Source organism: Neolamprologus multifasciatus, chromosome 9 (assembly GCF_963576455.1).
Source record: "Neolamprologus multifasciatus chromosome 9, fNeoMul1.2, whole genome shotgun sequence".
NCBI lineage: Eukaryota > Metazoa > Chordata > Actinopteri > Cichliformes > Cichlidae > Neolamprologus > Neolamprologus multifasciatus.
This window is the reverse complement of record NC_140447.1, coordinates 31623263-31646010: the sequence shown is the minus strand read 5'-3', so window position 1 is coordinate 31646010 and position 22748 is coordinate 31623263. Positions and strand designations below refer to the sequence as shown.

Genomic DNA, 22748 nt, shown 5'->3' with positions numbered 1-22748 from the left:
AAGTACTGTTGCAATTCAAAGTACGCATTAAGCCGGGAACGCAAAAAAGTCCCGGATGTGTTCTCGCTCCGCCTGTTTTATCGAGCATGCATCGGTGGCGACTTGTGTGGACTTGGTACAGCGAAATATCCCAGAATGCATTTTGTCCAAAACTCAAATGCGGCAATGGCGGACGAGCAGGGCTAAAAACTTTTAAATATTTCTTTTTTTTGGGTCACAAAGTTATTTTCAAGCGAGATGTAGCTGTTTAAGCTTCAAATATCTCCTTAATTTATCAAGATATCATATATTTCCAAAATGTGCTCCGACGTTTTTGGAGATGTCTGTGGCCTGCCAGCTTTCACCTGGAGAGCTATTCACGCCGTTGGAATCTGAAGCTCTACCGTCTGGCCGAGAGGGAGATGCAGGACGTGCGGCAGGCGGTAATCAAAGTCTGTAGATCAGTCCTACCGGAGGCGCAAGATAAATTTCCCGACGTCGTTGACACCGTCCACCGCATCGGTCCCGTATCATGCAAATTCCTGAGGTCAGATGGCCAAGGATGTGAGTGGGCGTTAAGGCGTCTGGGGAGGGAACTCAAAACTGGATTATAGATGGCAGACAGTTGGTGTCATAAACCACCACCTCTGTTCAAAGATGGTCGCTCACAGTGGACATAGATGCTTCTTTCACTCCTCTTTCAAACCAGGTTTCACAAAACGCTCACCCGAAACTCTGGCTGATTGGGACCCACACCCAGTTTCACACCTTGGCTCAGGCGATTAGAGGATCATCAGGGGGTCCTTTTGTCCCTCTGTGGGGGGAAACTCCCACTAGGTTTAAATCTGGGACTCTCCACCATTTGACCTTAGAACTGAAGAAGCTTCTCGGATGAGAGGTGAAACGTCTTCGAGCAACTTAAAGAAGTCCAGACGCTTTTCTTTGCAAGCTCCTTTGACTGCCGTACGTAACGTGTCTCGCGGTTAGTATCATGGTTGCTAGGCAACCTGAAAAGCACAACGAAGGCTAGACCGTCCCATGGCTACCAACGTCCGCTTAGCATTGCGGCTAATTGTTGAGCTCTCCAGCTTATCCCCGATTAGCACCTTAAAATTTATTACTTACTTTTAAGTTAATTACTTTATTATATACATCACATCAGAAAAGACACGTGATAACACATGGAACAGTCAACTGTCGTAAAGCAGCCGCAAATCACTAGCAATAAAAAAAAACTTAAAATAATTGTTTTACATTTTATAACCGATCACCCAAAATAGATATATACATATATACTGAATATTACACAATATCAGATAACCAAATTAACACTGGGTTACATCTGCACAACAAAAGCAGGAGAACAATGGAGGCCTGTGAAAATCTCAGCAGGGTGCTAGTAGATGTTAGGTTCAGGGAATTTACGCAATTTGTGCAGGGTTAGTAAATCTGGTAGTAGGGACTTGCACCAGCAAAAAAGGGTCAGTAATTCAAGTGTTAATTTTTTTTTTTTAAAAGAACAAATTCTCTCCATCAGCGAACACTCAGGGAAATTTTTACCCAGAATTTACTGACTGCAGCATTAATGTTGACTCAAAATTACCTTAAATCATCCAGGAAAGATGCATTTGACAAATTAAAGACTAAAATTCTAATTATAGACCAAAAAAAGATCAAGGCTTACCGCCCTACCTACACACTGTCTGTAACACGTGGAAATGCGTGTCTGTAGATGTGAAATAAACGTGACTGACTGAATAGATGTTGAACAGCCGTGTTCTAGCAGCTGCAATTTAAACACAGTAAAAGAGACTCGGCAGCATGGACACACACACACACACACACCTTCCTGTTTATCACTTAAATAGAAATGAGGCCGTAGAAAAACAGCTGCAGGGACAATGAAAAGACTTTTCTGCTCCAACTTCTCCCAGCATGCTGAGCTAATGATTAGTTGGTGTTTTTCTCCAAACACTCTCTCACTCTTCTCTCAACGTGTTCACAATAAACTGTGAACAGACACCGAGGAGAGCAGCAGAAGACCTCATTCAGGAGCTAAACTCAACATGAACTGAACTCACAGTAAAGTTAGCTCGGTGCTTACCTTTAGATGAGCCCACAAACCGAGAGAAACTCCGTGATGAAGCCGGAACTCTTTCCAAACACAGGAAACAGATCAGGGAGCAGAGACCCACGTGGTTCACGCTGATCTCAGCTACGATCCAGGAGACAAGGGTGGGCAGATCGATGCAGATATCGATCAGGACGTTGGTAGTGGTATATGATCGATACTTTAGCTTCTGTCTCTCCTCTAAGTTCACTACTTTACTCCCGTTTCATGCAAAAGCAGCTCTCTCTGCTCGACTCCTGTCCTGCGCACACACTTTGCTCCGCCCCCTTCTTCCTGATTTGCTTTGATTCGTTACTGTGCGATCACGTGACTCAGATGCTCTGAGAAAACACATTTGGGCTGCAGACAGTGAGAAAGAGGAGCAGCATGTGGAGATATTGCACATCTGTAAATAAAAACAGTAATGCGTGTAGGAATACTGTGGCAACACCACCAGTTTATAAAGACACGAAGGAGAGCAGCAAAAGAAACTCAGTGAGGAGGAGGGAGATCCCTCAGACTGGCCACTCCATTAGCTACACCTCTTCCACTACTCATTGGTTTGCATGGTTTTGAGACATAGATTAGAATTAATCATTTAATTTGAACTATCGTCTAGACTTGTCAAGCCATGCTTCGTTTGCTTTGTTGTTAACGAATAACGTTGTAGGCTCACCATAAGCTCACTGAAGGTTGAAGGTTGTAATCTCTGTTATATTTCACAGATGATGCACTGTAACTCAAACATAGTGTAAGGTAAATGTCTGTGAGCACATTGATGCAGCATCACTTTAAAAAGATTTGGACACAAGACAGATACAAAGACATGACTGAGGAGGTAGGAGGTAAACAAACATGAGGACACTAATCACAGCACACAGAGACAGACTGGATGAGAAGGGGAAGAAACAAACAAACCAGAAAATAAGAATGATAAGAATCCTGTGCAGCGCTTTGTGACTGCCTGTCTATGAAAAGCGCTTAATAAATGCACTTTACTTTTTATCAAGAACCCTGTGTCTGGGTACCCAAGGTTCTTGAATAGTTTATGGACATGTGTATATTTGGTGTTGCTGTCCCTTGTTTTTTCTTTGTTTTTCTTGTTTGTGGGTGTAGGTGTGTGCATCTGGTCAAGCTTCATCGGGAGAGCTACTTAGGAGTATGGTTGAGTTCTCTCCGATGCTGGATCGTTGCGTGAGACTTCCTGTCAGTTTCCCAGTTAGATGTCAGTTAGTGTGAGTTTGCCATAGTGTGAAGTATTTACGGCTGTGTTCTTCCTGCAGGAGTGTGGAGACGAGAGGGCAGCAAGCACGGGTGCATGGAAACTAGAAAACAGAGTTTCAGAGCACAGACAGTGAGAGCGAACACAGCACAGGAGTGTGGGACGCACAGGAATTTATTGTGGTTCATATTTGCAACACTGTAAATAAAGACACTGCTTCATCTGAAGAGTCCTGCATTTTGGGTCCTCCTTCTCCACATCCCCACGGTCTGTCAACACAAACTGTGACACTTTCTTACTATTCTAGATGACAGACCTTGCCGACCGTACATACAATACACAAACATCACCCTGGGAAGACAGGTCAGGCTAGGTAGCAAGGGGGAAAAAAACATTGAAATGTGTAACACAGAAAGATAATCTGGAATGCACAGACATCATTAGACCATAAAACAATAAAACAAAATTAAGCAACATGGGAGAATATTCCAGTGTGTACAGCTGGATCTAGGACTGCTGCAATCTTCGATCGCGCCTCCAGCGGCTCCGCTGTCCACATCAGATGAGAGGTAAGCATGGGAGGAGGCGTTGGATTCGGGGGAGGGAGGGTGATAGTACGTATCAGTATCAGTGTACATGTTTCGTGCGTGTGTCTGTGTGTATCCCGTGTTCAGCTCACAGAAAGTGTCACCACACCCGGTTGAGCGAAGGTCAACAGTCTCCAGTGGACCCAGGTGGCCTTGAAGGAGGGACAAAGAGTTCTGTCAACCATCCTGTTATCATGGAGAATTTTTGTTGTTCCAGTCAGCTTCGACCTTGGCAGGCCTTCAGCTGGTGGCAGTGGGATAGCCGCATGAGTGAAGATGGTGAATGTTTGGGTTGAGTGCGAACAACTGCATCCAATTTTTACAGTTGGTCTAATTTTTATCACTGGTCACCAATTCTCTCAATTCTCTTAATTCCTATTCTTCTTCTCAAAGATGTTATCTATGGCTCATGGCTCTGCAATATATCTATATTGCAGAGCCATGACCTTCTCCAAGACCTTATCCATATTTTGTTCAATAACACAGTCGTACTCGCAGCCCTGCCCATCGTCTATCATGTCGGCCAGCCTTATGGGATTTTGAACAGCTGTAGCCGCTTCTTGTTCTTCGATAAGCCAGGTCCGAGACAGCTCCAATCAGCCAGAACACTCTTATCGTGGTTCCAAATTGGTAGATGTCGTTCAATGTCCTCCATCGAGAGTGTAGCCAGACACACAACGCAACCGACCATCGAGTATCCAGTAGCAAACATTGTCTGCGGGACAATTGGAAGTTGTCAATTTTGTTACGGGACCAGTCGATCAAATCCATAATTCTTTAGATTTTAGAGAACATGACTGAGAGACTCTTTGAAGGCTAGAGTTAGATGAGACTAGACAAAGACATAGAAGCAGCAGCAGGGAAGATAAGGAAGGGAGAGGGTGAAAGATGCGTCCACCTCCTCTGAGAGCCAAAGAAATCTTATTTTACTGTCCCTCCTTCCCCTCTGTTTTATTTCTCCCTTTCTGTATTGTTGTCTGTCCAACTTGTAATAACTTAAAATACCATTTTGATTTGAAAATGAAATAAAAAAAAGTTAAAAAAATAAATAAACAATGATAATATAGATCAATCAAGTTGAACAATATGGCATTGGCATATTTTCTCCACTTGAAAAAATAAATCCGTTGGGCATCTTTCCTGGCCTTCAGACAAAAATTCTGATTGGTAAAGAACCAAACTCCTTGCAGAAGTCCACTCTGCAGGTGGGGGAGAGACATAGGAGAGGTGGAGAATAAACTTAACCTGGGTGTCTGTTGTCTTGTGTAGTCTGGGAGATGATTGAATGTTGGGGAGGGTACAGTTTCCTCTGCGGTGGGGTAGGGTGGGCTGCCCCGGATCCTGTGGGGCTTGGCAGTGCTGCTGCCGTAGGCCCCGGTCTGGATGGGCCTGGGCTCCCTTGCCTTGGTGGGTACCAGAGGATGGGGGTGCCTACTGGGGTCAGCGGGGGAGCTGGCCCAAGGGAGGGGCATCCTCCCCTCCCTTCTTTTCCTCCCCATCCCCGGCTACCTCCCTCTTCCTGCTCCACCACACCCACCCACACAGGTAGGGCCTTGGGGTGCGGGTGTGTCACCAGGGTGCAGGAGTCTGTGTATTCAAACCTACCTCTGGCGCCGGTGCCCACCTCTCAATTTTAAATCCATGTAGACATCGAGGGTTCTCGGGAGGGGCCGTGCTAACACCTGCTGCTCTCTGGCAGCAGCACCATGCTCTCCCTTGTTTTAAATGCACTTTAGAGCACCACGCAGCAACACTACACATAAGCGGGAGGAGGGTGGTATGGGGTCTTCACACACCCCCGTTCTCTACCAGCCATCGGGGCTGGGAGGAGATGTTGGCTGTCCGATTGGCCTCCCTGCTGCTGCGGAGCCTGGGACGGTCTGCTTGCCTCCACCCCAGGGGGAAGGGTAACATCTCTTGGGTCTGGGTGCCGTTTTCCCCTCTGGGGGCGAGGATACCTGGACCCAGGGTATAGAGTATGTTTGGGGAGTGTGATTGTGTCTACATGTCCATTTATGTCAATCCTTACGTTGGGTGAGTGCTGAGAGTTTGTATATGTGTGCATGAGGGTGGGAATGCATGTCTGTGTCTGCGTGTGCCTGTTTGTCTGTGTCTATATGTCAGGTCGGGTCTTAGACTCCACCTCTCTGGGAACTCCCAGGCCCTCCAAAGTGTGGAGGCCTATCTCCCCTCACCACACTCCCTGCCGGTGACTGATGCCCTCAGGGGTCGGTGCATTGGTGGTTCTTGGTGTCCAGGGCTGGGTGCTCAGGTATGTACCAGCTCACTCCCGGTGGCTACTTGGCGGGGCCTGGCACCTGTTGCTCGATCAGGCCTCTTCCGGGGCGCGGGGGGCCCTCGGGGCCCTCGGGCCTCCGGCCTCTGGGCCTGCAGCTCGGTTCACTCTGGCACAGCTGGCTGCCGGCAGAACCGGCGGGCACGCCGGTGGAGCCCCCTCTAGCTTCTGCCCGGTGGCTACTGGGTGACCCCTCGTCTGGGGATCCTCAGCCCTTCCCATGAAGGTGGCACAGATGCCCCTCCGGTGGTCCTCCTTGGGCTCTCGCACTCTGGGGCCTCTGGATGTCTGGGGCCTGGATCTCCTCCATGCCTGCTTCATGCCCTGGGGGACAGGGCTATGGCTCTCTACATCCTCTTGCAGACCATTACATGGGGAAACCATTTGAATACAAGCGCGCCGATCCACACAGGTGTGCACACGGGTGTTCACTGTTCGTAGACTTAAATCACACCTTTCTTGGCTGCTACTTCAAAGCACATTGTGCGCTGTCTGTCCTGCGTGCTGCACAACAACATTCAATATTTAGTATTTACTGCTGTTTACACTTGTGTTTAGTATGTTGCTTTGTTGTTTTCTATTCTTTTTCTCTCAACAGGTGATCCAGGATATTTTTTTCCCCCCTTTCTCACTGTCCCTCTCCCCTTTCTGTTTTTCTTTTCCTTCCTCTTTCTTTCTCCCTTTCCTATCCCTCACTCATGTCTGTCCCGTCTGTAACAACTGAAAATAAAATAAAATAAATAATAAAAACAAAGGTCAATCCAATGGACCAATACGGCAATGCCATGATGATCCATTTGGCAAAATAAATCCATTGGGTATCCTTGTTGGTCTTCAGACAACAATTCTGACGGCTAAAGAACCAAATGGGACAGGCAGGAAAAAAAAAAGAAAAAAGAAAAAAAAAAAGAACCGAACAGGACAGGCAAAAAATAAATAAACAAATAAAATAAAAAATAATTTAGTTAATTGTTATAGCTGTTTGTTATGTTTGCAACTTTGTACTATAATAATTTATTCAATCCAGTTAATTCAGTGATTGTTTTTACTGTCTTGCAGCAACAGAGATTAATAAAGTATTCTGACTCTGAAAGTTTGGGTCGACACTCTCAAATACAGGAAGTGAAATCGTAGCTCAAACCTTTTATTTGTCACATCAAACTGTTTTCATAAGGCAAACTTAACACACGGTTTGTCATGTTACGGCTGTGTGCAGGCAGGAAAAGGACCCAAACACAGACTCAACTGAGGCGGGACTGAAAGTCACAAAGCAGCTCTATTGCTGAACAGAGAAAACCATACAAAACCTAAACTGGGCAAAATCTAACAAAACATACACTGGGAGATGTAGGAACAGACACACAACATGAGAAAGGACCTAACGTCAACACAGAGAAACACAGGGCTTGAATACACTGGGGAATAACGAGGAGAATGAGACACAGAAGGGGAGCACAGCTGGGAGAAATCAGACATGACGAGACCCAAGGGAAGTGAAACTCAATACATTCATGTAAGACACAGACCTTTGTAACCAACTTTAAGGTATAAAGGTGAATTACAGCGCAATAATTACTTGGGCTCGTAATAAGACCCTGGCCAGAATCAGAAGACACCAAATTCGTATGGAGCCAAAGTATTGAGCAGCAATAATGACCTGGACACAATGTTAACTTTTGAGTAGCCACTCTTGTATTGTTACAAGGTATAACAGATATTTGTCCAATTTGTACAGATAAAGTAAAAAAATAAAATAAATAGTGTGCACACTCAAACAAAATAAAAGTACTCGTTGGGGCCCTTTAAGAATTTAGAGTTAAGCTGGCGATAGCCAACTTCAAAGGTCCTTGTGAGTGTAATTGGAATGTATGAGTGTGTGGAGTGTATCTTCTTTTGGGGTAGATCGTCCTCAAAGTGGTTGGCTCGCCATCTATCACAACCAGAATATCGTCCTGGTCCTTGGACTTTTCTGTCCTCTCCAAAAAAACCTGACCTATAATCCAGGTCATAAAATGTACATTCTAATCAGTCTGTTTCAGATGCACTGTTTTTAAGGTTAAAATGTAAAATCAAAATATTGCATCAACCTCATATTCATTGCATCAACATCTTAAATCTTATCAAATCTCACAGTTCTGTTGTACAACATTCAATTTTCAAGTATATCAAATATGAGAACTAAACATCTAAGTTGCTCAAATATGTCTCTATTCATGTAAACATTAATTAAACAATACTTATGGTAAGTAACCATTGACATTCAAAATACAATACACCATAACAAATTCAGAACTATGTGCAAATAAGCAACAAAATATACATGTGAGTTCAGTTCAGAGGTATTAAAGCAGTGTGCTTAATTTCTCCACACTATAGGCCTATTCGTGAGAGAGAAATGCACTAAAAATTACCCTCTAGGTCACTTTAAACTCACAGTGAACTGACAAAAACTAGCTTTAGAGCAGCTAAGAACATGTTGCTCACCGTTGCTCTGTTTCACAAAAGCCCAACACACACTGGTGTCGGAATTGCAGCAGCTCTCCGGATGAAAGGTGAGTGGTTAGCCTGTGAGACACCGAGCTAGCATTAGCGTGATCACGACGGTAAGTCTCTACAACTTTTTTTCCTTCGGAATAACAGTTGTCTTACCGACGTTGCTTTTCTCCTTCAGCATACTTACACGAAGGTAAGTATGCTGGCTTCCTTTCCTCTCAATTCTGAGTTTTTCCCTCTCTTTTGTCCGTGGATTTCTCGATTTGAGTAGCAGATGCCTCCACTCCTCTTGCTGAGATGAGAAAAAACCCGGGAACTCCATGCACCTTCACCTCACTTCCTGGCTGACAGGGTCAATGCGGCCTGGGTAGGCTCTGATTGGTTGCTGAGCTAGTTGCCCTCACGTGGGGTGAACTGAGAGGTGCATTCAATGGTCATAGGAAATATGACGCTTTGTTGGTGTGGACAGCTAAAATAAAGAGAATAAATACTCTTTCTTCTCTATCATTGGTGTAAATGTGTTGTTTTTTTCATCTGGGCTACACCCTCCCCTCCTGAACTCATGCACGTCCCTGTGCATGGTAGACAGTTAAATGATGATTATTTGACGGGTCAAGGAAGAGGGCGGAACAGGCTCTTCACCATCACTGATGACATCTGCCCAAGCTGAAGACAGTCCTTGCAAGAATGATTTTGCTGCAGTGATCAGAGGATTGCCTAGTTCCGTATAGTCAAGCCGTCGTGGCGGACGACGGTTTCTCTCAGATCTCCTTACAGAATCATTTGTATCTGCGTTTTCCCTTGTATCCACTGGGACTGTCTCCTCCATTCTCTCCTCAGGATTCGCACCTCTGGTGCCAGCCTCCTCAAATGGAAGTTGCCTTTCTTGGACATCTGGGTCATCAACGGGTGAGTCATTTTCAGTTAAGGTTGTTTCATCCACTTGTTCGGTCGGTGTGACTCCATTGGTAGATAAGTACTCAGTATTATCTGTAGTACTGTTAAGCATATCAGGTATGTTGCCAAAATCAGATTGGCTGTCAACATCAGGTGGGTTGTCAATATCAGGAACATTTACAGGACTCTCACTCACTGTGTGGACAGGGGGACTCAACCAAACAGGAATAAGCAGATCATCTTCTTCGTCTGAGGGGTTCTCTTCCCCTAGCTCCGGATTTGCACGGGTTCTTGGCCTGCGTGACACTGGCTTCTGTACATGCTCAATGCTTTCCTCCACAGGTAGGTAGCCACATGGTAGCAACAGATCCCGGTGTAGTGTTCTTAGGGGACCATCTTTGTTTTCAGGCTTAACCGTATATACTGGGAGGTTACCTGCCCTTCTCACCACTACATGCACAGTGTGTTCCCACTTGTCTGAAATCTTATGTTTCCCCCGGATACGGACATTCCTGACTAGGGATGGGTATCGTTTAGGTTTTATCCGATACCGGTGCCAAACTGGTACTTTTGAAACGGTGCCGGTGCTTAAACGGTGCTCAAACCGGTGCTTAAAGAATGGAGAACACAAAATTGGTCCAAAAACCTCTCATGTTCAGCTGTTTTTTTGTAAAAAGATAACAATGTTAGCCTTTTCTGCAGCTATAGGGCATATATGGCATCACTCTTGGCTGGAAGCAGTGCTTAAACAAAAACAAACTTTGTCCAAAAACCTCTCATGTTTAACTGTTTTCCACTTTTTCTTTAGTCATTTTAGCCTTTTTGGCCAGGGTGAAGGGAGTATCTGCCATCAAACAAGAAGACAGCCGCATGTAGCTATGATGATGTTTGCTAGTTCACCTTACATGCATTAATGTAATAACGTGGTTAGCCTACTGAACGTAAATTACACACGAACATCATGAAGCTACTCACGCAGAGAAGAACGGCTGCTGCTGCCATCATCATCCGTCACCACCACACCCGCAGGAGATGCGCTCGGTGTGAGGTCTCGCAGCAAGCTATCAAATACGGCGCATTTTTCTGCTTTAAAAAAAAAACCGCTATGCGTCGCCAGGTGTTTCATCGGATTTGAGGTGTTACCTCCTTTGACAGTATCACAGTATCACCTTAAAGCACTTGTTGCAGGCTGCTGAGTTTGCATATTTTGCTGTGAAGTACAGCCAGACTTTTGACTGCTTCGCCTTGGGCATTTTTAATCTGTAGCTCTGCTCTAAAAGTACGTACGTACCTGGGCCCGCCTACTATCCTCGGAAACGTAAAATGATTGGCTAGAATTCAAAGTGTGTCACAGCTCAGGAAAAAAAAGCACCGAAATGAAGCACCGAAATGTGCGCTTCTTTTCGGTCTGGTTACTACCGTTTATGTCAGAACCGGTGCCATCATGGCACCGGACACCGGTACCCATCCCTATTCCTGACCAATACCCGATCTCCAGCTTCCAAGTCTGAGGCAGTTACATATCTGTCAAACCTCATTTTGTTCTTGTGAGCTATCTTTGCAGCCTTGTCCATAGCTAACTTGTAGCTTTCTTTGAGACGTGACTTGAGTTTTTGCACATATTCAGAGTGAGATGAGTGTTGTTCCTCTTGTACTGGTAAGTTGAATGCAAGGTCAACTGGCAACCGAGGTTGGCGTCCGAACATCAGTTCGTACGGGGTGAAACCAGTCACTTCATTCCTGGTGCAGTTATAAGCGTGGACCAGGGGTCTTACATGGTCACGCCAACAGGACTTATCTTGATCACGGAGAGTGCCTAACATGTCAAGCAAGGTACGATTAAATCGTTCCACAGGATTGCCCCTAGGATGGTATGGGGTTGTCCTCACCTTGTGGATACCAGCCACCTGACAGAGTTCCTTGATTGTGCGGGACTCGAAATCGGGACCCTGGTCACTATGCAATTTTTCTGGGATGCCATAGTGTACCATAAAGTTCTCCCACAGACACTTTGCCACTGTGCGGGCCTTTTGGTTAGGTGTTGGGATAGCAACTGCAAACTTAGTGAAGTGGTCCGTGATCACTAATATATCCTTGGTTCCACTCTTGTCAGCTTCCAGGGACAAGAAGTCCATGCACAAGAGTTCAAGAGGTCGTGTCGTATTAATGTTGACCAAGGGGGCCGCTCTTTCAGGCCGTGCCTTCCTCCGCACGCACCTGCCACACGTCTTCACCTTCCTTTCCACGTCCAAAGCCATCCTTGGCCAATAAAATCTTGTCCTCACAAGGTCCAGTGTACGATCGACTCCCATGTGACCCATATGGTCATGCAGGCTGGTGAGGACTGTGTTGCGAAGCTCAGCTGGAAGTACAAGCTGGTAGGTTGTCTGGGACCCCTCTTGGCGTCGCCGGTACAAGACATTGTTGCGGAGCTCAAGACGGTTAAGCTCTCGGAGGAGCAGTGGAAGTTCAGGGAGCTGTGTACGCACGGTTGGAGGTGGTGTGTCCCCATATTCGATCTGGGAAATAACATGCTTTATACACTGATCGGCTCTTTGCTTGTCTGCCAGCTCTGCCTCTGTTAGATGGGGAATGGTTGGCAGACCTCCAAACTGTTCCTCTTGCCCATAGCTATCAGGTACAGCACTAGGAGACATAGCAAGCACCTCCACCAAGGCAACACAATCTGCATCTGCCTCTCTTTCATCGTCAGGACTGACGCTGTAGGTGAACTGCCTCTCACAGATTGCTTTCACCACAGACTGATTTACGGCATTGATGTTGTCTGGATCACAAAGGTGATCTTGAGTGAACTGTTGAATGCGTTCAATCTCCTTTTGTGATTTCAGATCGTCCGTTAGCCCTCCGTGTGGTCTGCGCGATAATCCATCCGCATCTCCATTCTGCTTCCCTGGACGATAGAGGAGTTTGAAAGAGAATGTGGACAGTGCTGCTAGCCACCTATAGCTAGTTGCGTCAAGCTTTGCTGAAGTCAGAATGTAAGTCAGCGGATTACTATCCGTTACAACGGTGAACTGGTTGCCGTAGAGATAGTCGCTGAACTTTTCTGTAACTGACCACTTGAGCGCCAGAAACTCCAACTTGTGCGCTGGATAGCGATTTTCACTCCGTGACAGCCCTCTACTTGCATAGCCTATGACTCTAAGTTGTCCCTCTTGCTCCTGATACAATACAGCACCGAGCCCGGTGGTACTGGCATCGGTGTGCAGTATATAGGGTTTCTGGGGGTCAGCAAAGGCAAGTACAGGGGCAGTGGTGAGACTTTGGATGACTGACTCAAAGGCTTGCTGGCAAGCTGGTGTCCAGCGACCTCCAAAAGGGTCTTTTGGGTCATGGTACTGATGTGCATTTTGTCTTGTGTTTACTTTTGATTTCTTGTGGCTAGGTGGGTACCCTGAAGTTAAGTTGTGGAGAGGTTTCACAATGCTGGAATACCCCTTAACGAACCTTCTATAGTACCCAGCAAAACCAAGAAACGACTTTAACTCTCGCAGAGTCTGTGGGACAGGCCATGTTTTAAGAGCCGAAATCTTCTCAGGGTCAGTCTGGACACCATTTCTGGAGACCACATGTCCCAGATAACGGACAGAAGTCTGGAAGAAGACGCATTTCTCTGGTGACAGCTTTAACCCAAACTCTTTTAGACGAGTGAGCACTTTCATGAGTCTTTCTTCGTGTTCCTCAAGGGTTCGGGAGAATACTATCACGTCATCAAGAAAGACCAATGCATCCTTCAAATGCATATTCCCCATGCACCGCTCCATTAACCTCTGGAACGTGCTGGGGGCGTTCGTTACACCCTGAGGCATTCTGTTGAACTCCCAGAAGCCGAGAGGGCACACGAAGGCCGTCTTCGGTTTGTCTGCTTCTTCGACCTCGATCTGGTAATACCCTGATTTTAGATCAAGAACAGAGAACCACTGTGAACCATTGAGGGCTGAGAACGTGTCCTCTAGCTTCGGAAGGCTGTACGCATCTTTTATAGTCTGGAGGTTTAGACGCCTATAATCAATGCACAACCGGACTTGGCCATTCTTTTTCCGGACCACCACTATGGGTAACGCAAATGGGGACTCTGACTCTCTAATAACTCCTGCATCAAGGAGTTCCTGAATGTGCTTCCGGACAGCCTCAATGTCCCGTGGGTGGATTGGCCGGGCACGTAGTTTGAAAGGCGTGTCATCTGAAAGTTTTATATGATGTCGCACCTGGTCCGTCCGGCCAAAATCCAGGTCATGCTGTGCAAACACCTCAGGCATGCCACTGAGCTGCTGAGTGATGCGCTGTTTCCATTCCAGTGGAACTGGGGAGTCACCAAAATTGAAAGTTATGGTGGACTCTTGGAAAGACAGAGTCTCTGGAGTTCTCTGGGGTGGTTCTGACTGTTTGGTCTTGTTGTGTTCCTTTAATAGGATGGTCTGATAAGCACTAACCTCTGCAATAGTACACTTGGCAGGGATGACAATGTCGTGGTCAGACTCGTTGCTTATAACAACTGGCAACTTGTGGGGCCGCCGCTGGGGAAAGTCAACCAGACCGGCTTTAAGTAGCAGGCCACCGGGCAAGGGGGACGATGACGGGTACTCAATGACAACTGATTTTTCATCCTGAAGGCCCTTGCCAAGGGCGACTCCCTCCACCACTACAGTTGAACCAGCTGGAATGACTTGAGGCATCTTGCCTAGTAGCTTCACTACTCCCTGATGGTTGTCACTTGTCTGCTTCCGTCTCAACTCAATGATTTTGAAAACTACTTTGTAGCCATGTGGGAGGGGTTGACGATCGGCTAAGTCAGTCTTTGAGTAGATGTCGAACAGTACATCTAGGGTGTTTGTGCCTATAAGCATGAGGGATTGTGAAGTGTCAGGGACGATTAAAGCAAGTGTGTTTACATCTACTGGAACACCTATAAAGTCCTTTGGAAAAGTTATGGTCATTTCTATATAGCCAAAGTAAGGCACTAGCTGTCCATTAGCACCTTCCACTTCTAAGAGGTCATGTAGTGGCTTGATCTTTTGCTCCGAAAGGTGCTGCTGGTAGAATGACTCAGGAACAGTGGTAACTTGGGAGCCTGAGTCAAGAAGACAGTTGACTTCTTCACCTCTCACAGTCACTTGAGCTGTACTTCTGGCACCAATCAACTGTTTAGGGAGTTGGAAAGATTGTTTCTGCTCTGAATGGTTTAAGCCAGAACATGTTCGTGCTTTGACAATCTTTGCTGGGGTACTTACGTTGTTAACCTCAGCTGTGATTTTGTCGCCATTGTTTACGTCTGAGGGACGTTGTTGACTCTCCTCAGCTCCTGTTTGTCCCACAACAGGAACTGTTAGTCGTTTAAAGGTGAAACTGTACAATCTCGCACTTCCCACTGGCGTTGTTTCTCTTCCAACCGCTTCTTTTTTTCTGCTACTAGGTTGGGGTTAGCAGGGTCAACACAGCATGGAGCGATATGTCCATCTTCACCGCAGTTGAAACAATACCAGGGCTTGGGTCTGCCTGTTTGCCTCTTTGAAGTCTGTCTTTGCATACGTCCATCTACATCATGTGGCTTTGACATCTTACTCTGCGGCTTCCCTGCAGATCCCTTACTGTTTGCAAACTTTGTCTTTTTCTGTGACATGAATGTAGTTAGTTGACTTTGCAGACTCGCCACCTGCTTTCGCAGATCCTCAATAGCAGCAATGCCACTCTCATGTTTCTCCTCTGGTTCACAAACATGTGCACCCTGGAACTGTAACTGAGTTCTCTGCTTTGTGGTGCCAATGTGTTTTCTCATACGACTAGTTTTTGCTTGCTGTCGATCTTCCTCAGAGCGAATCATTAACAACAGGTCTGAGAATTGGGGTGGGCTGCTCTTCTTTTGTTCAAGTTGCAGGGCGCTGAGTAGGTCGTTGTCCCAACATCCCCTGCAGAACTGTTTAAGTAGGTGTTTGTCCACTTCTTCACATGCAACTCCCCCCCTCTTCGTGGCTCTGTTTAATGCTAGCTGTAGCCGGTGAAGGTAAGTGGATGATTTCTCACCTGGATCTTGAAGGGTGTTCAGGAATTGAGCGAAAAGCTCCTCCCCATCTTCTACAGTGCCAAAGGCAGAATCTAGAAGCTGCAAATAAGTTGCAGGTGGTGACTCGGGCCGTAAACTCTTAACTATATCAGCTGCTGGTGGGAGCAGGCTCTCATGGATCTTTCTGGATATTTGCAGGGGGGACATGCTGGGATCATTTTGGAGCAGTTCAATTTGTGTGCGCCATGTGTCATAATCAGTTTCGTTGTTAGGTCTGGGAACCTTACCGGAGAAGGAACGGAGTCTCACCTGAGACTGGATGTGTGGGAACACATCTTGCCTTCGTACGATATGCTCTACCACGACCTTCTGAATGTCAGGTGGGTTCAAGTCACTTACTGAAAGGGACGCTGCTCTCCTTCCATTAGTGAGAGGAACATGATCGGTGGCACCAATATCACTTGGTGTAACATCTGAATGTGAGGTGTGACACTGTCGCTCTTTAGGAGCGGGCGGAGATACAACAGTGGTCTCGACATACGTGGGAGAAGGTTCTTCAGTGGTAGGTCGCATGGCTTCAACATCCTCCCCAATCTGACACATCATCTCCTTCAGCACCTCACCGTAGTCTTTGCCACTCAGCTTGGCTAGTTCCTTGAGTTCAGCCAAGTAGGTCTTTGTAACATTACTCCCAACCTTGGTAGTGTATATGCTACTGAGTGTTTTAATTTCATAGACAACGCTGGGATCAACTTGTGCTGCGTACGTGTATGGCAAATGAGGTTCTAAACCTTCTAAGGCTGAACTGCTAGAGTATTCAACGATCAGGTTTTGGTAGAAGTCGGACAGTGAATCATCAACAAAAAGGACTCTTGTGATTTTACCATATTGTTTCAGAAAGTCAATCACGTGTTCATCTTTCTCAGATACCTGTGTTATCCCAGCGACAACAACTGCATTAGGTATTTTGACACCAGACTTTTGTATGAAATCCATGCTGGTCATCGCCTCAATATTGATGCTCAAATCAAATGGCTCCTGGCTGGCTCGCCACTTCTGTAACCAACTTTAAGGTATAAAGGTGAATTACAGCGCAATAATTACTTGGGCTCGTAATAAGACCCTGGCCAGAATCAGAAGACACCAAATTCGTATGGAGCCAAAGTATTGAGCAGCAATAATGACCTGGACACAATGTTAACTTTTGAGTAGCCACTCTTGTATTGTTACAAGGTATAACAGATATTTGTCCAATTTGTACAGATAAAGTAAAAAAATAAAATAAATAGTGTGCACACTCAAACAAAATAAAAGTACTCGTTGGGGCCCTTTAAGAATTTAGAGTTAAGCTGGCGATAGCCAACTTCAAAGGTCCTTGTGAGTGTAATTGGAATGTATGAGTGTGTGGAGTGTATCTTCTTTTGGGGTAGATCGTCCTCAAAGTGGTTGGCTCGCCATCTATCACAACCAGAATATCGTCCTGGTCCTTGGACTTTTCTGTCCTCTCCAAAAAAACCTGACCTATAATCCAGGTCATAAAATGTACATTCTAATCAGTCTGTTTCAGATGCACTGTTTTTAAGGTTAAAATGTAAAATCAAAATATTGCATCAACCTCATATTCATTGCATCAACATCTTAAATCTTATCAAATCTCACAGTTCTGTTGTACAACATTCAATTTTCAAGTATATCAAATATGAGAACTAAACATCTAAGTTGCTCAAATATGTCTCTATTCATGTAAACATTAATTAAACAATACTTATGGTAAGTAACCATTGACATTCAAAATACAATACACCATAACAAATTCAGAACTATGTGCAAATAAGCAACAAAATATACATGTGAGTTCAGTTCAGAGGTATTAAAGCAGTGTGCTTAATTTCTCCACACTATAGGCCTATTCGTGAGAGAGAAATGCACTAAAAATTACCCTCTAGGTCACTTTAAACTCACAGTGAACTGACAAAAACTAGCTTTAGAGCAGCTAAGAACATGTTGCTCACCGTTGCTCTGTTTCACAAAAGCCCAACACACACTGGTGTCGGAATTGCAGCAGCTCTCCGGATGAAAGGTGAGTGGTTAGCCTGTGAGACACCGAGCTAGCATTAGCGTGATCACGACGGTAAGTCTCTACAACTTTTTTTCCTTCGGAATAACAGTTGTCTTACCGACGTTGCTTTTCTCCTTCAGCATACTTACACGAAGGTAAGTATGCTGGCTTCCTTTCCTCTCAATTCTGAGTTTTTCCCTCTCTTTTGTCCGTGGATTTCTCGATTTGAGTAGCAGATGCCTCCACTCCTCTTGCTGAGATGAGAAAAAACCCGGGAACTCCATGCACCTTCACCTCACTTCCTGGCTGACAGGGTCAATGCGGCCTGGGTAGGCTCTGATTGGTTGCTGAGCTAGTTGCCCTCACGTGGGGTGAACTGAGAGGTGCATTCAATGGTCATAGGAAATATGACGCTTTGTTGGTGTGGACAGCTAAAATAAAGAGAATAAATACTCTTTCTTCTCTATCATTGGTGTAAATGTGTTGTTTTTTTCATCTGGGCTACACCTTCAAAGTAAAACAGGAAACGTAACCCTGAGACACAGTGTTGACTAGGGGATACAACTGACAGGGGAGACGGAGCAACTGAGAAACACAGAGACCAAATATAAGGGAGGCACAGAGAACACTAAACACTGGAAATGATCACAAACAATGTTCCCTCTAATTTTTCATGTGTCTGAGCGAACACACAAACTCCTGAGCGGACACTTGGACCACTGTGAGCAACAGCAGACGTGTGCACTGTGGTCACGCCAGCATCGAATCCATCCAAGTTACATGTTTATTAAAATAATCAAATTACAGCATTTACATTTATGTTAGACTACTTTTAATTAACTGCTTTAGCCCACTTACAATGAAAATTTAAAAAAATCTTGTTAATGACCTGTGTAGGATGTTAACACTATTGGAAGTAAAAATAACTTTAAATCCAATTTTGAAAACACAACTTTCTTTTTAATTTAATTTTTCTTTATATAGTTCTGACTTGTATTATGAGTATGAGTCTGTGGTCTGGGAGAGAGTCCTGCAACGCTCTGTCTGCAAACCACAGTAAATAATGACCAATGTTGGGCAATTAATTATATAAGTAACTGAGTTTTGCAAACAACAACGTTTTTTTGCAGCTCTTTACCTAAAAATGCAGCCAAGGCTGTTTTAAAATAAACATTTCAAACTATTTACAGAACAATCAGCTGTTCTGCGTCAAATTTGATGCCACACAAACTATTTGTGCCGCTCCAAAAAATAATTTCTGTCCACTATGAGATGAAGGAGAACAACAGCCTGATACCTGCAGGCCTGACAGCAGGAGATGTATCACTGCTGTAACATTCAGCAGTCGCCTCATTGTTCTGAGACACACGACAAAACTATTGACTACACTACACACTAACTACACAAGATTTGCGCTAAATGTCGCAAATCTCTCACATCTCAAAACACGCTGTCACTCCTAAAACTTCCCCCTTCCTAAACAACTAAATGCCATGTTGCCATATCATTTTTTGATTGGTTGACATGGTACATTTTTCGACCAATAGGAAAGGGTGGGGTTTTCGCTCACAAGCGGAGAGTGCTTTTCTGCTTGGCCGTCACCTAAGGATTTACATCCCTGATAAGCAGGAGTCTCACTATGAGTTTAACGTCTCCTATGAACTTACAATGGCATCACTGTGTCAGTGTGTGTGTGTGTAGAGCATATAGCCCATTTAGTGCAGATGCATACAACTAAGTGAGAAAGTGATATTACTATTACTAAGGTGATATGATTAAAATATGTGATTAATACATAAGAAAAAAAATCTGCCACCACATAAAAAAAAATTATCAGAACAGCGTAGGCATGTTTTCTGTCAGAAAAACGAAATACATGGAACTGTAGAGCCTCTCAAGTTTAATATGATAACTCCAAAAACAATACATAGTTTGTCTGTGAAGGTTCTTGGTCATCCAGGTCATTGTAGTCTAAGTAGCTTGGAAAGAAAAGCATCTGGAATATAAGTGGCACCACTTAAAGAAGCAGTGGTGGTCCTAGCCTGTTTGGCGCCCCGGGCGAACACTCCCTCTGGCACCCCCCCCTCCCCACACACACACACATAAAACTGCTGTTGGAATCATACTGAATTTCGCCAGAGAAACACACACACACACACACACACACACACACACACACACACACACACACACACATATGAAGAGAGAGAGAGTATGCATTGTATGCAAACGGCTACCAAACAGCCACCATAATTCGTCATACAATGAGAACAGGACAAATCAACAATTGACAATGACTAATTAATATTAAAATCTGTAACATAATGTATTGTTTGGAGTTTAGTCTGTTACTGTTACTATTTTTACCATTTCTTTTTGGAGCATCTGTAACCCACATAATTTTCTTAGGGATTAATAAAGTATTCTGATTCTGATTGTTTCAGGATGACCTGCCATTATCCAATCACACATCTGCTTACCTGTATCTTTTGCTCATTTCTCCTCCTCTTCTTTTCTATTTTTTCTAAACTGAGCACCTGATGGCTTTGAACTTTTCTTGTCCATCTTACATTGGTTTTAATTTGCACTCCAGCATGAACACAAATCTACCAACTCGACAATCACCACAACATAACCTAATAGACCTACACCTTAGTTCACAGATTCACTTTGTCTAAGGTGTATTTCTGGGATTTCACACAACCCAGGATTCAAATCATGAATACATAATGGGCTTGGATTTACATAATTATGAATGAAATGTGCTGGAAACAGCAGGTCTCCCTCCCCTTTCGACAGGTTGTGTGTGAGACTTTAAATCATCAAAATGTAAATTATAAAGTTTCAATTGGTATTGATCCCTTTACCCCTGGTCCTAAAGTGTATATTTAGTTTCTTACTCTTCTTATATTTATTGTTTGTTTACTTGCACTGCTGTAACTGGAGCCTTTGACTTCAGCAGCGAGCAGGCGCACCGAGGGCTCTCGCGCTCACTTTTCGTGTATAGAATTTCGAAAAAACATCGGTGCAAATTATAAGTCTGTATCATGATGTCTGGTGTTTTCGTGTTTGTTGTTTTGTTTTTATTTTGCAAGTTGGTTATTAGACGCTGCTCCAGCCAGCCAGAGAATCCCCCGCCGCCCCACCCTCTCCTCCCTGTGCCGCAAGCAGCAGGCGCACCTCGCAAACGGAGGGCGCCCTTACTCCCAGCAAATGGGCAAAAGAAAACCGATCGGTGCCTATGCCATTCCCAATATGCGCTGGCTGATGTCGGGGTAGCATGAGTACGAGCAATTTTTTATTTTTATTTTTTTTGCCAATGCCCGTGATGCCGCCCCGGGCAACCGCCCGTGTCGCCCATATCAAAAACCGCTACTGTAAAGACGTCCAGACACTTTTCTTTCCAAGCTACTTAGAATAGCTAGTTTATCACAAACTAGCATTAACATAGCACAGCTGATTGACACCAATTTTGTTTGTTTTTCATGAATGTTGGGGGGCTCGGTGACCTTTATATTTTTATTAGTATCTTTAAAAGACAAGCAGCACCAATGAAACTTTTAGCACCACAATTATTTGAAATTAATTGAGTTTGATTTCAAGAAGGGGGGGGGGCAGACAATATTCCAAGCAGAATATAATATATCATTATCCAGAGACATTAACTGTGAAGCCGTGTTGTCAGATGCTGATATGGATAGTTTAAGAAATGCAGTTTACGTTTTTACACAAACGATTCAGTGCTTCTTTCTGGGCTCCTTGTGTCCCACCAACTAAACTGACTTTTATAGCACTGGTTTAACTGCAGAAAAGAGTCATTAATATATAACAAAGTCACCAAATACAATTGAAAGCATCTCCTCAAACTTCACATCAAAAATCTTTCCCAGCACCACAGTGATGACAGGGTTCAGGACCGGATCCATCGGTTTCACTCTGCAAAACACACAATGATAGTGTAAATGTACTGCCTTGAAAACATTTATCCTGAACACCTCTGGAAATAAAGAATATAAAACACTGTAATACTCATCCAGAGAAATCAAAGTTTTAAATGCACCTGTGTGTTTATTTTGCGGACAGGAAAAATCCTTCACTGCGCCCTACTCTCTGTATATGAAATCTGAGGTATGGAATAATACATCATCAGCAAAAGAGAGGGTTTTTTTGGCATTACTCGAACCTTTGCATTTTTTCCCTTAGATGTAATGCATAATGGGATACAAAGCTTGAATAAATAATTTTCATAGAGAACTCTGAGTAACTTTGAGAGCATTACACAAAACACAAAAGCAATGATTTCAGTCTTAAGCAGCTCAGTCTTTATTCTAGGAATTATTTCTCACATATGATAGTATTACAATATTTTAAAATTTCAATTTGCTTATAAAATTATTCTGTAATCTGTCAAACATGTGTCTCATGATTTGTATCAAGTCATTTTGAGGTGAAAGAACATTCCTGTCACAAGGTAAAAGCTGAAACCAGTTATTGGTGAAGTGGCTTTTATATACGAACGCCTTGGTGTTCTCCTGGGTACTCAGGTGGTGGTGAGGGGAGAAAGTTTTTTCCCTTTACTACTTTTATTACACGAAACTTAATTTAGATGGTCATGGGGGGTTTGTGCTGTACAGGGATGTGTCAGGTATTTCAGCATCAGTGTTTTGGTGGAATGATTGAAGGACTGTGAGAAGTTCTGACACCTGAAGATATATCACAACTGTAGTGGGGAGGAAACACTCAGCATTTAATGTTTCCTGATAACGAATACTGTTTTCTACAGTGGGGTTTATGCTGCAGCCATCAGCTGTTCATTCACCAGTGCATGTGAACAAAGTTAAACATGATGATAACCAGACTGTATACTCACTGGTCACTTTAGTAGGTCCACAATTTCAGCTGCTTATCAATCTAAATATCTAATTAACCAATGATATTTAAGAAACTCAATGCATTAAGGCATATAGACATCATCAAGACAACCTGCAGTTCATATTGAGCATCACACTGAGGAAGAAAGGCGATTTAAGTCACTCAAGAGGCTTTACAGCTTTATACGCTTATTAATATCTTATCACACTAT

At 44.3% G+C, this 22748-nt stretch overlaps 1 protein-coding gene across 2 annotated transcripts in view; it reads left to right on the top strand.

Annotated features, from left to right (window-relative positions):
- LOC146511897 (uncharacterized) overlaps positions 1–22748 on the top strand; it is a 146872-nt gene that overhangs the window by 35108 nt on the left and 89016 nt on the right. The window lies entirely within an intron of this gene.